The sequence below is a fragment of the Vicugna pacos genome, unplaced genomic scaffold (genome assembly GCF_048564905.1).
Source record: "Vicugna pacos unplaced genomic scaffold, VicPac4 scaffold_20, whole genome shotgun sequence".
In the NCBI taxonomy this organism is placed as follows: Eukaryota; Metazoa; Chordata; class Mammalia; order Artiodactyla; family Camelidae; genus Vicugna; species Vicugna pacos.
Window position 1 is genome coordinate 93,085,967 of NW_027328741.1, and position 17,868 is coordinate 93,103,834.

Sequence of the window (17,868 nt, forward strand, 5' to 3'; positions counted from 1 at the left end):
CTATCAAGAAGTCAAACCACATCCTTTAAAGAAATACAATAAAACAAGGTCAATGATGAAATCAAAGAGGTAATAAAATCATACCTGGAGACAAATTAAAATGAAAACACAGCTTCATAAAACATACGGGATGCAGCAAAGACAAATCTAAGAGGGAAGTTGAGAACAAATCAAGACTTCTACAAGGAACTAGAAAAACATCATAGAAAGGATGAAGCATACTGCCCAAAATAACAAGAAATAAGAACAAACAAAACCCAAAGGCAGTAGAATGAGAAATCTGTAATGCTTATGTTGAAAAAAAATAAAATAATAGTTGAAAAATAAATTACAAATCATAAAATCAACCCATATAATTTTTTAAAAAATATTAAAAAACAGGTAAGTATTTAGCCAGGCTTATCAAGAAACAGAGAGTGGACCCAAACAAAATAAGAAATGAAAGAGTAGAAATAATATCTGATATTTCAGAAATACAAAAAAAGATTATGAAAGCACAACGAGCGGTTACTTGACAACAAACTGGACGATCTAAAAGAAATGGACAAATTTCTAGAAACGTACATCCCGCCAACACTGAATAAAGAGAAAACTGAGAACATTAAAAGAGCAATCAGTATAAGTTAAATAAATTGTATAATTTTATAAACACCCCTTGAACAAAATGCCTGGATGCCTTCACTAATAATTTTTCCCCCCAAATATTTTAAGAAATGAAGGAGGAAGGAAAATTCCCAAAGTTATTCCATGAGGCCACCATTACCCTGATAACAAAATCAGTCAAAGACACTACCAAAAAAAAAATGAAAATGAAAACGCAATATCCTTGATGAATGATGATATCAATTCAAAAATCCTAGAAAAACATCAACAAATGAATCCAGCAATACTTAGAAAGGTTTATACACAATGATCAGTTGGATTCCTTCCAGAGTCTCAAGGATGGTTTAACATACACAAGTTAATCAGCATGACACTTATCTAATAAAGGAAGGACAAAACTCACAAGACCATGTCAATACACAAAGTATAAGCATTTGACAAAATTGAACATACATTCATCATCAGAATTCTCATGAAAGTAAGTAAAATGGGATCACCTCTCAACATACTAAAGGTCATTTATGACAATTTATAATACTCAGGGGAAAGGGTGAAAGAATTCTGGGTGAATATGGGAACAAGATAAGGATTCCTTCTCTCACCAATTCTGTTCAATAGTAATAGAAGAAAGGAAAAGGAAAAGAAAAAGAAGAAAAAGAAATGCAAAATGGAAAGAAAGAGGCAAAATTGTCACCAGTACTGATGGCATAACAATCTTCATAGAGAGTCCTAGGGGCTCCACACTGACTATTATACACAATAAATAATTTCATCAAGGGAGCAGGGTACAAAATTAATGTAAAGAAGTCTCTTGCATTTCTACACATTAATCATGAGATACCATAAAATGGACGTTGAAAGCAATAATATTTAAAACCCCATACCCCCGAAAATCCTCGAATAAATGTAACCACATATGTGAAAGTTCTAAACACTGAAAATTATAAAACATTGACAAAGAAATTAAAAATGATTCAAAGAAATGGAAAGATGTCTTGTGCTCTTGAATTGAAAGAGTTCATATTGTTAACATGGCCGTACTACACAAAGAAACCTACAGATTTAGTGCAATTCCTGTTACAAAGCTGTAGTATTTTCCACAGAATGAGAAAATAAATAACTCTAAATTTTACATGAAACCATTAAAAATTGCCAAAATGATCTTGAGAAAAAACAATAAATCTGGAGGTATAAACCTCCCAGATACCTTACTCTACTACACACCTACAGTAAAAAAAAAAACAGTATGGCATTGGCACAGAGATATAATCAATAAAAACAGAGAACCTAGAAATAATTCCACACAGCCATGAGCAATGAACCTATGATTAAAAAAAAGCAAGAGTACACAATGGAAAAAAGGCAGTCACGTCAATGGATGGTGTTGGAAAGCTGGACATCTACATGTAAAACAGTGAAATGAGAGAATTTCCTGACATCATATACAAAAATAAACTCCAAGTTTATTAAGGACCTAAATGTAAGACCTGATAGTATAAAACTGCTAGAAGGGAATATAGGTGATAAACTTTTGTATATATATCATAGGATTATTTTCTTATATCATTCTCCTAAGGCAAAAGAAATAAAAGCAAAAATAAACAAGTGGGACGTAAATAAACTTGAAACTTTCGGTACAGCTCAGTACACAATCAATGAAATGAAAAGATTGTGTAATTGGAGAACATATTTGCAAAAAATGCAAGTGACCAGGGGTTAATAGATGTATGTTAATAGATGTAACATGGATTTAAGTTACACAACTCAAGGTGAAAAACAAAAACCCAATCAAAAACAAGAGCAGAATAACTGAGTTAATTTTTTCCCAAAGAAAACATGCAGATGCGTAACAGGCAAGTGATAAAATTGCTCAACATTACTAATTATTAGGTAATTGCAAATCAAAACCACAATGTGATATCACTTCACACTGGACAAACGGCTATTATCAAAAAGTCTACAAATAGTGTTGGAGACGATGTGTAGGTAAGAAATCTCTTGTATACCTTTAGTAGAAATGTAAATTGGTACAACTTCTTTGGAAAATATTATTCAGGTTTGTTTAAAATCTAAAAATTTAACTACCATATGACCCAGTAATACCTCTCCTAGGAAAAATCTGGGGAAAAATAACTAAATTGAGAAGAACCAATGTTCATGACAGCACTGTTTATAATATGCAAGACAAGGAAGAAATCCAAGAGTCCACAGTAGACTATGGACTTAAGAAGATATGATGTTTCTATAAATATGCAATGGAATAATACTCAGCCATGAAAATGTATAACACATTGCTATTTCAGCATCCTGAATGGACTTGGTAAATAATGTGCTTAGTGATGTAACTTAGACAAAGACAAAATTATATAATATAATTTATATGTGGAATCTAAAGGATAACAAATATCTGTGTACATCTATCTATAGCTGTCTATTGATAGATGACAGATAGATAGAAAGAAGGATAATAAATGATAGATAGGTAGATAGAGAGATAGAGAGAGAGAGAGAGAGAGAGATAGATAGATAGATAGATAGATAGATAGATAGATAGATAGATAGAAGGATAATACATGATAGATTGGTAGAGAGATAGACAGACAGATAGATAGATAGGTAGATAGAGACATGTTGGAGAGGTAAAGAGATTAGTTAGACAAGACTTAAGCAGACTCAAAGATACGTGAAATAATATATGTTTACCATAGTGGAAGGGAAAGAGTTTTTAATGGTTGAATATTGACAGGTAGAAAGTAGTATTCATAAAGGAGAAAAGCAACAAGGAAAATCTGTATAGATTATGGAGTTATACACAATACTTTAAAATAATTGTAGGTTAAAATTATTGTCGTAGTTCATAATGCAATATAATCCACAAAATGATTAGAAAAGCTATGCTGTACATCTGAAACTACACAATATAGTACATCTACAGTACTTCAATTAAAATAAAATATCTGATGTATAATTTAGTCCTGTTTTCTGCTGATAGAATCTTCCTTTAATATTGTTTTGTTTTTACTCTTTACCTTCTATAATTACTGTTTCATATTATTTCTTTTGCTGTTGTGAACATGTTACCAGTTTGAATTATCTATATTTATTGTCCCTGATTTCCTATTTTTCTCTCTTTAAAACATATGGTACAGTAGCATTTAAAAACATACCGAAAGAAACAGATGCAAATTTCTCATGGTCTCTCCTTAGCATTTTGGTCAATGTTTTGCCCATTTTTGCCATTTTATATTTCTTGGAAGACTTCTATTCTGCACCTCTTTTAAGGTGTCTCGGTTTTGTTTTTCTCATCACATTCATGTTTGTTTGTCTGGTAAAGCCTTTATTTTCACTTTATATCTAAGTGATAACTGTGTAAGTATTATTGGGTGAGTGATTTCTTATTTCAGTAGTTTGAAATGTAATTTTATTTACCCGTGGACTATGTTTTCTGCTCAGAAATCTGCTGATAACCTAATGGGGGTTCCTTTGTAGATTATCATAACTATTTTTGGCTGCCTTTAAAATATTACTCTGTCATTGACTTGCCAATTTGCATATGACATATCTTGAAGGAGGTCCCTTTGTCTTAAAGTTATTGGGTTTCGTTGGCTCACGGAATTTTATATCAGTTCCTTACACATGTTCTGGAAGTTATCAACTATTATTTCTTTAAATAAACTATCAGCTGCCTTCTAAATTTTTACTCCCTCCAGGATTCCTCTCTAATGTGCACTTCCAGAGGAAGTCTGATGGCTACTGTTGAATTTCCTCACTTTTTATTATCTTGTATCTCTGCCCTCTCCTATCATTTCTATTTTTGTTTTGGTGAGTTTGCTTATCCCTCTTCCACAAAGACAGTCTTCATCCAATGCTTCCTGTTGCATTCTTCATCTCATTTATTAAGTTCTCCTTGCCTCCAATAATTTTTAGTAATTTTATAGTTTCAGTCTCTTTGGCACTGTATTCCTTATCATCATTTCATTTATTCCTGAGCTCACTAAACTGCTTTCATAGTTTTGTTTTTTGTATTGAGTTTCTGAATGACACCTATATGGATTCTCTATTAGTTATATGGCAATATACCATGACTTTAAGTTTGTTTGCTGCATGGTTGACATTGTGCGTGTGTTTGTGTGTGTGTGTGCACAGGTGCATGTGCGTGTGTGTCTGTGTCGGTGTCTGTGTCTGTGTATCTGTGTGTGCGCGTGCCCTATAAAGTTAGTGTGATTGGTAATGATCTTCATAAATTATTGCTCTGATGACACTATATAACAGATTGGTAGTTGGAGTCCTTGCTTTTATTTTCTGGTAGTTTGCAAAATTGCACAAATTTTGGTTTTACTTACCTGAGCTACCTCTGATAGTATTTCAAAATGGCACTTTCCAGTCGCTACTGTCTGGATAAAAGATGTGCTTTCATAGTCACTTCTTAGAATTCTCTGTTATTTAATGCCACTCTTGTCACTGGGCCGGTGAATCCTTCCTTTTATCTGATATCCCATGAGACTCAGTGTACACATTGAGGAAAGGTGTAAAACAGGTGGGTATTTAGAATCAGGCAAGTGCCTTTCCTATGTCCAGTGTTGCAAGGTATCTTGTCTCCACCACTGTGAATGGGGTGTAGGGACAGTTTCATTAATGTCTGAGTGTCTGAAGGATGGAATTTCTGTCTCCATTGTGGCTCCCTCCTAGTTACATGTGACCATGAGTACTGGTGTAGTTGGAGGCCGAAGCTGTGTGAACCGCTGAGACCCTGTTTCTACTAGGTTCTCTGAAATTGAGGACTCATATATCCTAGTCAGGGGGCCTTGGTTGCATACACCAGATCTGCTCTTCCCACAGTTTAGCCTCTTTTGTGTGTTTTAGTCCACCAAACTACCTATTCACATGCATTCCAGAGTATTCTTTTGTGTTCTATTTATTTTTGTTGTGATGTGTACTTTTTATTGACTGTAGATATAAGGGGAGAGACAAAAATTGTTTAAACTTATGTCACATTTAAAAGTGTATACTTTTTCAATTAAAAGCTTAAATTCTACCAAGGACATTATGAAAACAGTATAGAAAGTGAATAAATCAGTTACCTAAATATCATAGTACTACAAAATATTTTGATTTCCCTGGTTTTTTTTTAACGTGTTTCCCACCTACATGCACATTTTACTGTAATATAACCCTATAATCCCTTTAAAATCAGTTAAATTATTAAAATATTTCTCTGTGCTGTAATATAGCCCTGTTGGTTATCTAATTTATTACTAGTAGCTTGCACATATCTGTCTTCTCCATCCTTCTGCTCTGTCCCCACAGGAAACCACTACTTGGTACACTACACATATATAAGTCATCCTGTTCCTTTATTTTGATTATTTTTCTTATATCTTTTTTCCTCATTTAAGTGACAACGTAGAGTGTTTTTCTCCGTATGACTTATTTTCCTATGTGCAACACTCTCGGGGTCCAGTCACATTGTTCCAAATGGCAGAATTTTATTTTTTAATATGACAATGACTAAGAATTTATTATGTTATCTATATCTCACATCTACTTCAGCCAATAATCTGTTAATGGGCAGTAGAGTTGTGCTTCTATCCTTGGCTACTATAAATGATGATGTAAAGAACATTGTGGTAATATATACTTTAAGTTAATGTTTTCATTTTTTTCAGATTTATACCAAAAACTGGAATTGCTGCAACATATAATGCTTCTATTTCTCATTTTCTGAGCATTGTCCACACGTTTATAATAGTGGATGCATCAAATTATTTCCACCAAGAGTGTACATAGTTTACTTCTTCTCAAAATTCTTATTGAAGTTTGTCATTTGTAGACATTTTATAAATAGCCATTTTGGTTGCTGTGAGAGTATATTCAATTCTGGTTTTGATTTATGTTTCTTAATGAATAGCAATGTTATGTTTCTATATTTGAGCATGAAAATCATCCACAAGTCTCATTTTGAAAATTTTCCATGAAGATATTTCAATTGTTTTCAAGTTGGTGTTTTGTTTTTTTAAATATTGAGTCTATTTTGACATATATATATTATGGATATTAACATCTTGTTGGTTTCATTTTCTGAAATTTTTCCTTCTATTCTGTCTGTTATCATATCTCTTGTTGAAGATTTCTTTGCTCTGCAAAAGGTTTTGCACTTCACACTTATACAAGAATTAGAATCCCTGTAACGCATAATACAATATTTTTTCCTTAGTAACCTAAAAACTGTAATTGTTACCTTTCTTTTTTTTTATTTGGAGACAGATCAAAAATAAGCATTGCCATGATTTATCTCAAAGTCATTTCTGCTCCTGTTCTTTGTCAGAAATTGTATAGTTTCAGGCTTTACATTTAGGAAATCAATCCATTTTTATCTTATGTTGTATACTATGGAAGGAAGTGCTCTTACATCTTCCTTTTACATGTATTGTACAGCTTTCCCAGATCTACTTATTGAAGAGAATAACTTTTTTCCATTGTATACTCTTGCACTCTTCATTGTAGACTAATTGACCATATGTGTGTGGGTTTATTTTAGGACTCTTTATTTTGTTCCATTGATCTATGTGTTTTTAAAGTGCCATATATTGATGCATTTATTACTGTAGCTTTGTAGTACATTATAAATTCAAGGAGGATAATACCCACAGCTTTGCTCATTTTAAATATAATTTTAGAAAATTTGGATCTTTCAAATTTTTGTATAAATTTTATTATTTTTCCCCTTGTTTTGTGAAGAAACATGAATTATGTAAGAAAAGAAATTTACTAAAAGAAAAAACCTGAGAAAAATTGTAAAGTGTAGAGGATAAATCATACAATATTAACAACAACTGGATTGCTCTATAAATCAAAGAAAAAATATATAAAGAAAAATGACAATGAAAACAAAATCCATGGGGTATAAAACAAGCAGTATTAATAGGGATGCTTATAGCAATATAATCCCAGTTATTCAAATAAGAAAAATTTCTCACTTACAACATATTCTTTAAAACAAAATTTGTAGGAAAATAATAAAGAGTTTTGTTAGTAGAAGGAAAGACAGCTGAAAGGTCAGAACATAATTTAATAAAATAAAGAGTAAAGACAGAAACATTTAATCAAAATAAATAATGGCTTTTCAAAGGTAAATAATGTTGATAAACTTTAACCAGACACATGAACAAAAAAGGGAGTACAGATTAATAAGCTCAGAAATAAATGAGAAGTTACAGCTTATATCAAAGAAATACAAAGCATCATATGAAGTTACAACAAATAATATGCTAACAAAATGGAAACCCTAGAAGAAATGGACAATTTCTATGAAAGAACTAATCTCCAGAATGGAATGAGAAAGAAAATATGAACAGATTATCACTAATGAAATTGAATCAGTAATTAAACAAAATCTCCCAAGAAACAAAATTCCAGGCCTAGACAGCTTCATAGGTGATTTCTGCCAAACATTTAAAGAAGAGCTATCACCTATACTTCTCAGCATATTCCAAAATTTTCGAGAGGAATGGAGGCTTCCAACCCCAAATTTCTGTATCACACTACTACTAAAACTGGAACAAATACCTCAAAAAATTACAGGTTACATACTACTGATAAGCATAGATGCAAAAATCATCACTAAATTATCAGCAAATCAAACAATACATTAAGAGGATTATACATTATGATTAAGTCCATTTTATTCCAGGGATGCAAAATTGATTCAATGCCCACAAATTTTTCAGTATGATACACCACACTAACAACCTGAAGAATAAAATTTATATGGGCAACTCAATAGAGTCAAAAAATATATTGACAATTTGAGTATCTATTTATGAATATATTCCTCCTCAAAGTGAGCATGAGGAAACATAACTCAACACAGTTAAGGTCTTATATCACAAGAACTCAGCTAACATGACACTCACTGATTAAAAGCTTAAAGCATCTCCAATAAGAGCAGGAAGAAGAGAAGAATGCTCACTCTTACCACTTTTATTAGTTATAGAATTGGAAATTTTAGCCATAGTTATCCAAAATAAAAGTAAGTAAAATATAGCTAATTAAGAAAAGGAGTAAAAGTATCTGCTTGCAGATGACATAATTTAAACAGAAATCCGATAAATGGTGCCACAATACTACTAGGGCTTATCAATGCATTTGGTAAAATTTCCAAATGTAAAATTAACATAGAGAAATCTTGCATTTCTACACACTAACAAGAAGCTAAATTATACAGAAAGTGAGGGAACTGTCTCATTTACAGTTGCATTACAAAAAAAATCAAAAAATATATCCAACCAAGGAGGTAAAAGACCTGTATTCAGAAAAGTATAAAATATTTATAACAGAAATTGAAGATAATGCAAACAGATGAAAGGATAAATTGTGTTCATAGATGAGGAAAAATATATTTTTTAAATGACAGCATAAGCCAAGTAAATGCACAAATTAAATTCAGTGCCTATCAAAATACCAAGGGCATTTTCAGACACTTACAATAAATCATTCAAAAATTTGCATGTAAAGACAAAAGAATTGAAATCACTTAAAAAAAAGAAAGAAAAGAATACAAACAGACTGAAAACACAAACAACTTTGACAAAGAACAAAGAGGATATATCACTGTCCCTCATTTTAAACTATAATACAAAGCTACAGTAATAAAAAGAATACAGTAGTGACACAGAACAAGCAGAATATTAGAACACAAAGAATGCCTGAAAATGAAATCAGACACTTATGGTCATTTAGCCCATTACAAAAATGAATATACAGTGGGGGAAAGGTAACCAACAGGCACATGAAACCGATCAACATCACTGACCATCAGAAAAATGCAAGTCCAAAACACAATGAGATTTTATGTCACGCCTGACAGAATGACTATTATCAAAAAGTTAACAAACATAAGTCTTGGTGAGGATGTAAGAAAAACAACCCTGATGCACTACTGGAGTGAATGGAAATATGTGCTGTCACTGTGAAAAACAACATGGAAATTTATTTAAAAATAAAAATGAAATATAATTCTACATTTCCATATCTGGATACTAATTCCAAGAAAATAAAGACACTAATTAGAAGAGATAAATTCAACCACATATTCACTGCAGCATTATTCACAATAGACAGGATATACAAGCAAATTAATTACTCAAAAGATGATGGATAAAGAAGATATGTGTTTATAAAATATATATCTACCCATTTAACTACAGATTTACCTATATTTATATATATATACATACACACATAAACTATATATATATGAAGTATATATATATATATATGCAGTATATATATATATATATATGTATATGTATACACACTCACATAAAAATACAATGGGTTATTATTCAAGTCTAAATAGATCAAGTTTTTGTCATTTGCAACAAATGGGTAGACCAAGAGTGTAATATGCTAACTGAAATAAGTCAGAAAGGAAATGACAATTGCTGAATGATTTTATTCACATTTGAAATTTTAAACAAATGAGCTTAACAACATAGAAAATGAGATATACATATAGAAAGAAACAGGTTGTTCACAAGAAGGAGGGAAATGGGGTAAGGAAAAGAAAAATTTGAGGAAAATTAAGAGAGAAATTTTTCCAGTTGCAAATTAAATGAATCACGGACAAGAAATATACTGTATGGGGAATAGTCAATAACTATGAAATATCTTTAAATAGCAACATATCATAACTAGATATATTCTGGAGAACAGTTTGAAATGTATTAAATATAGTGAACAGTATGTTGTGTAGGAGAAACTAATGCAGAGTTATAGATTAAAGTACACTTCAAAAACAAACAAACATGCTTATAGTAAATGAAAATAGATTTGTAATTTACAAAGGCAGGGGTTGGAAAAGGAGGATTTGTTTAATTCACTCAAATGCTACAAACCTCCAGCCTTAAAATAATCGTGTTCTAGGGATGCCCCATATTAACTTCAAAATTACAAGTAATACTGCTTTATGTTCTATATGAATGTTGTTAAGAGATTAGACAATAAGATTTCTCATCACAACCAGATACAAATTGTATTTCTTTAAAATTTTATCTAAATGAGGTAATGAATTCTCCCTAAATTTGCTATGATATATATTACATGATAGTTGTATATCAAATCGCTATCCTGTGCACCTAAACTTACACAATGTTTTATGCCAATTATATCTCAATAAAAGCAGGAGAAATGGAAACTCAAAGGTCGTTTTCCCATGTCATTTCTCATGATTGTATTTGCAGCAAGTAAACTTGAGTTATGATATACTTATCCTAGGTAAAGATACTAATAAATAAGTGATTCTAATAAGTTATACATAAAGATAGTAATAAAATAAGAGTTTTGCCATGCCTTAAACATTCTTCATCTTAACAACCCACTGCTTCTGTAGGCATCAAAATTTCAATCTGTGTATTCATCTGAGATTAGGGAATGGATTCAAATTTAAAACTGGCTGTTCTTGCTGTGAGTGATAAAGTTCACTGTCTCTGACCGATGGTCTCATCTCCCCGACAGCATCTGTAAGAAATGAACATGCTAGGTTGCTAAAAATCTAAGCATGTTTAAATCTCAGAACTCCTACAATTCTTAACTGTTTTGCAATGGGAATGCAATACTGACAAAGACTTGATTTTGGATAACAATGTTGTGTTTTCTCATGGCTGCATTATGGAATGTGAGGGTAATCCCTGAGATCCACAACAAACATTCTTGCTCAAGTGCTGGGCAAAGTAGTGTAAATCTTCTGCATTATTAGGACTGGGGACTGATTTCAAAATGATGACTATGCTCACTCTATTTCAGGTAGTCCAAGGGAAGAAAAGTTATTGCAATTTCTAGGTGAATGGGAGTAATTCAGTGGTTCAGACCCTACAAATTAGTCAACGTGTGTTCCAAGCCAAAATATGTTGTGTCAACAGTGAGAATTAAAAGAGAAAAACTTAGACATAAGCTTAAATAAAAAAGGTGATACAGTCCTGTGCTGGGCTCTGGGGACTGGAGAATGTGTATGCCTCAGTCCCATTCAAGGGTTTAGAGGCATGGCCCTAACATCAGCTTGGGATTCAATGAGCAGGTAACAATTATTATACTGGGAGAAATATAATCTACCTCTCCCTGATCAGAAGAAAATCTGGTGGCTCAATGAAACTCTTAATTCAGAGAGATTCTAACAGATGCAGAGGAATAATTCACTGATGACTCAACTAAGACAAACTTAGTTACTGCTTAACAATCCATCTTCACACACACACACAGTTGTAGAGAGACTTGTAGTAATTTGTGGGAAGAATTCAGTGGGCAGAGCTCAGAGAATAGATTTCAAAGCACCAGCCAACTTTTGTACTTTGGTCAAAAGTCTAGTTTTTCCCAGGTAGAAAACTACAGATGGACAAACAAAGAATATTCTTTTTTACGATTCCTAATTTTGAAAGTAAACTGTAGCTTTTGACTTACCAGTATAGAACCTTGTTAAGATGATCACGGTAAGACCCACTGTCTGATAAGCAAGCTGGAAACTAGCTGCTGAACCAGCCCATCTGAACCCCAGACTGCTAATGTAAGCAACAACATAGCCACCATCAGAGTTCAGCAGACAAACTTAAAAGCTTGATGTTTCTGTTGTAGGAAGAACCACAGCTGTCCAGACACAGTTCTCCAGCTGCAAGTGATCTCTTTTCTTCTCTTGGTATAGGTCATTTTGGTGAGATGTTGCTAGAGTTAACCCTGGCCCATTTGCCCATTCTCCACAATATCAAAGGCTTTCTTCAAAACAGGTGACAAATTTTCAGGACTCAATTTTACCATTCCAGTCTTATCAGCTGACACTGGCTGCATCATTGTAAGCAGAAGCCTTAGGGTCCCTGACCTAGCCTACAATTTTCCAGCAATTCAGGGCATTTCACATTCTGAAAATGCTTCGCTTTTTATTTTAAATTAATGGGAAATAGTCAAAGACTTCCATGAATATTTTATATTTCTTAATATCTGCAGAAATTTGGTATTCTTGCACTTGGACAAATTTTTAATTCTATCACCCTCACCTCCTTCTAGTCCACACATTTTAGATTGCAATTTGATTACTGAATACCACCACCCCATCCAAGGGAATAGTACATCTTAGAAATTTCCTGTGTGAAGGTTAGAAGGGGCACAATTTATGTGGGGTATATAAACCTACATTAAATGTTTGCAATGGCAGTGTCTCTTCTGGAAAAGCTCTGATTCTACGAAGTAAATTAATTAGAAGGCAATATAGTTATTGGTATGGGGAAGAGAATCAAATTTTTTGGGATGGGTGGGTGATGAAGAGACAGGAATATATTCAACAAATGAGAAAGGAATGATTTAGGCCTATGGAGGTATGACTTGAGAAGAAAATAATACATAGTCTTCTGTACCTACCTCCAATTACTGTCTTGAGTGACTAGTCCTTGCACTATGAAAAGAGCTAGTTTGTGGTGTAAAGACCATAACGAAATAGTTTGAAAACCAAGAGTTTTGTTGTTTCAGGAAAGTAGATATTGCTTAAAGTCAACATGTATTTTTCAATCACTAAATACTAAAATGCATACTGTGGCATGTGCTGTGCTTACTGTGGTGATATCCAAGATAGACAAGAAAAGTGGGATAGACAGAAAACATCTGGAGGAGGTGGTTTCTGTGCTGAGAGGAGGATAGTCTAAGTAGGTAAAATGAGGACACCCAACGTCCAAGTATGAGCTGGAGTAAAACTGTTGAGGTTTGAGCTAACATGGTTGAGAAGCATTTGCCTGGATATATATCCAGATACACTGAAACAGAAAGATATGTCAAGGTAGTCAGATGCCAGATTTATAAACTAATGACTAAGCTAAGTTGAGTTAATTTTGTGTGATTAGATTTGGAAAGGCATTAAGTTTCACCCTGAGGATGTAACCTTCTTTGGCTGGAACATAAAAGCAACATAAATTAATAACTAGAAAATATAGTGTAGACTCTTGAGGGCAGGTAATGAAAGCACCAATTGGAATGCTTTGAGAACAGCACAAAGAAGACCATAGATAAATTACTTCTTAAATTCTACCACATGCTGAATGTGCCATCTGAGAATACATCATGTGACCTTTTTGATTCCAGGGATGACATAATAGAGACCATGATCCCTGGGCCGGTTCCTGAATGTATCTCCTGTTCCAAACTATCCTAACTTAACACATTTAATACTTTCCAGGATGAACCAGAAACCACTTGGTTCTTTTCCCTCTCTCCATGTTTTATTATTTTTCCAAATTCTTCCATTTTTTCTTTTTCCTTACATGAAAATATTTAAATTTACTCCCATACTGTTCTATCTAAGATCATATCAAACAAATATCTCTTTTATTCTTTGAATGGCAAGTTAGTCTCCCATTTAATTCTTAATTCTTTTAAAAAATACTAAGGAAAATACAGGTACACATCTATGTTTAATGTTCAAATAAGAAAATAGCAGATAGTTGTCGACATTTGCCAACATCAGTTATAATCTTTGTTTCCTGCATAATCTGGTAGTTCTCTGGTAGATCAGTTGTTATTAGGATGACGTTCATAAACTGAAGATGGCTGATGAGTTGGCCTTGAAAGGGAAGTAGCTGATGTATCAGCTATCACTGGCACTGGAAAGCGTGGGTTGCACCCTGGTTGAAGTTTAGGAAAATGACCTTCATTTGCAGATATGTTCTGATATGTATTTGGAAAAGTAGAAGGCTCCAACATCAGTCCAAAATAATTGCTCTGTTTGGCAGATAATATACTCTACTGAGAAGTAGAAATTCTACTTCAAATGGAGTTCACAACACGGCCATTTATTTCATTGTAACTGCTTTGAGAGTGCCCATGGACAGTGGTCAACTGATTGAAAATAGCTCGTTGATCCACTGCAATTTGTTCTGTTGGTCTGACATTGATGATGGAGGAGAAAAATCACCTCTGATCGGGGTAGTTGTATCACCAATTATGTGGCTAGTAGAGGGCTTTCTCATTAGAGGCATGTTTAAATTTGCAGAAGGTAAAAATGCACTTTCTTCAATAGTGTCAGCCACAAATTCAGAATTATTATTATCCACATTATACCCTGCTTTAAAGTGCTGCTCTTTGAAGTCTTCAGGCAATGAAGATACCAGAGAGGAATTTTTAATCCCAACTCTTCTTTTTATTCTCACTAAAACCTGGGGACAGCCTCGTCTTAAAATTTGGATTATGATAAAAGTGCAGCTATAACCAAAGGAGAATCATTTTAGTAATATTTATACCAAAATACAAGACTACAATAAGCCTAACGTATAAAACCTGATTCCACGTTTACTATACAAGGATAATATCATCAAAATATGAACATTGCTAACAATATTTTGAAGTTCCTTATTTGGAAAATACACATTTAATTATTATAGTCATCAAATTTAAATGTTAGCATTTACAGTAACGGTGAATGCCACTTTTGAAAAGCAGCTTTAATACCTTTATATGAATTTCTGGAAAGATTCATAGTTGTAAGCAAAGTTTCTCATAATCTTGAATAATTAAGGCACTGTCCTCATTTTTTAGAGTAAAGTATTTTAGCCTTAATAGTTTTATACAATTTTCAAAATCTAGCTTTACATTTATATTACCATAGATTGATGTACAAAATAAAATTTTATACATAAGTTACCAATTCGTAACTAAAATTTGTGTATACCTTGCTTGAAACAGAGGCTTCTTTTTCTTCTGCTAGAAAGTCAACTAGACAAGCAGATCTTTGAAATTTCTGCCGCAGTTTCCTAAACCCATAAAAGTTAATGGGTCTAAGTAAACTTTTCATACTTCCAGTTTCAAATATTCTGAAAGGGGCCTTTTTTTCCAAAACTTCCTTCTTCAAGACAACTTCATCAATCACTATGGAAGATCCATTATCACCCCACCAGATGGATTTAAATTGGTCACTCCCAGACATTTTCCAGAGCTTTCTTGGAAATGTCAGAAAACCAAAATCATTATCTTCATCTGGTTCAGAGACACAATGTGTGTAACATGGTCTTTTTATCAAGGATTCTTCAGACAAATTCTGAAAAGCATTTTCTTCAATCATAGAACTCAAGTCCAAGTCCCCAGAGAATGTTTGATCACACAATAGAGATCTACCGGAGTTTCCTGAGCCAGTTGGTCCATCTTTATGAGACATATCTTGAATTTCTGAAGAAATATGTGCCATCTCAAATAACTTTTTCTACAGCTACATTTCTAATCTGCATGATTTTGAGCACTGCAGCTTCAAATGCTGCTTTGGCAGGCCTGAACAGATAAACTGCTTGGCCTTCACAATGGTTCTCAACTTGAGAAGCTGTGACATCACAAAACGACTGGTATCCCAGCAACTCAAGTGTAACATTCAGCCAGTGTTTACTTGTCATTCATCCAGTTAAAATGAAACATATAGGATGATTTTTTTACAGTGTGATCTGCAAATATTATCCCAACACATTTTTATAAATAATTTAGTTTTCGGGTGTATGAAATAAAACCAATCTCCATACTTTTGTATTGAAATTTATGCCAGATTTGTGAACAGAGTATAAATATAGCACAAATTATATAAAATAACTTTAAAGTTTTGGAATTTAAAGTGAAATTCGTGTAAAACTTGTACAGAAAATATATATCTATTTCAATATCATTTGTAATTAAATTGAAACATAATTAGATTAGGAAATGGAAGTAGGTATTTATCTGTGTACTATATAATAAGTAGTTCAATATTCAAAACATGAGCAGATTAAATGTCAGTTTATTTGTTTTGTATATAAATAAATGGTAAATAATTATGAAATAAAATTAGATAAAAATAATGCATCAAATTTAAGAAATCCCAAAAGGCGGAATTTTTTATTTAAATTGTAATTCATTTCTATAAGTAAAACAAATGTAATTTAATATTCTACTCTAAAATTACAAATAGAGAAACTTATTGTATATTTACGAATGTTTATTTTTGCCATTCATTCAATCAGAGGTTTTTCAGTCCCTAGAAACAATAAATTTTCTTTCCATCTTTATAATCCATTCAATTGTGGCTTCTGTTAAGTGTTCTAAAATGATGTTTATAAGTACACTTATGCACAAGATCCTGGGTTCAATAAGCAGTGCCTCCATTAAGGGGTAAACAAACAATCAAAAAACAAATAAATAACACTATATGTGATTTGGGGTGGAAAAGACCAGGTAATGCATTTTTGGAAGGAATATGTATCTCAGTCCTGAAACATTTGACATTGTTAGTAAAATATGGCATTTCAAGGCAAGTGTTTTGTTCACTAAATGTAAATAATAGCTATGTTCTGTATCAGTAAACTGTAGAAAATCCAGTTCTATCAAAAGTTATATTCTTTATTTAGAAATAAATTCCTTTAAACATAAGCCAAATTAAAAATGAGGGATAAAATTTTTTAATAAATAAATGTAAACTCAATCTGTAATGTAAATTTTTCTTTCAGTATGTGAACATTCCATTCTAAATAAATATTAGCAACCTGAATTCATTACATATTATAAGTATTATAAACTATAGTTAAGAGGGATTTAGTCCTGATTCATAAATATTACTTATCAAATTCAAATCAATATATGTGATACAATCCCTGAAAAAGCAGAGAATTCAAAAACATCAATCTCAAAAAATGTAGGAAAATTTTTCACAAATCTGATCTTTACTTTTTTATAAAAATATTCTTAACAAATTCACTTTTAATACAATTTAATTAAACATAATAAAAACCATATATGAAAAACCCATGACAATCATCAAGTTCAATTTTAACATACAGGAAGGTTTCGTCTGGTCCAGTAATAAGAAAAGGTAGTTCATTCTCACAAGTACTAAATTACACTATTTGAAGACCTAGCCAGAACAACTAGTCAAGAAAAAATATAAAAGGCATCCAACTTGTATAAAAGCAGTAAAATTTTTAGAGATGACATAATTAAGCATAGATAGAAAACTCCATAGACTCCTCCAGTGACTGTTAGAAATAATGAACAAACTTAGTAAACTTGCAGAATACAAAATCAATATACAAATATCCATTGCATTTTTATATAGTAACAACAAACTATCAGCAAGAGAAATTAGGAAAACAATTGTGTGTATATTTATACCAAAAAGAATAAACTAGGAATACATTTGATAAGTGAAATAAAAGATCGAAATATAGATCTATAAATTACAGGTGCAAGAAATAATATAAACTAATAAATAGAAAGATATTCTCT

General features: G+C 32.2%; 1 long non-coding RNA gene across 1 annotated transcript; it reads right to left on the reverse strand.

Moving 5' to 3' along the window:
- Window positions 1–14,029: 14,029 nt before the first annotated feature.
- LOC140693769 (uncharacterized) lies at window positions 14,030–15,479 on the reverse strand. The gene is made up of 2 exons (XR_012069466.1): window positions 15,302–15,479; window positions 14,030–14,355 (listed from the first exon to the last, which is right to left on the reverse strand). It is a non-coding gene; the product is annotated as an uncharacterized lncRNA (long non-coding RNA).
- Window positions 15,480–17,868: the final 2,389 nt, after the last annotated feature.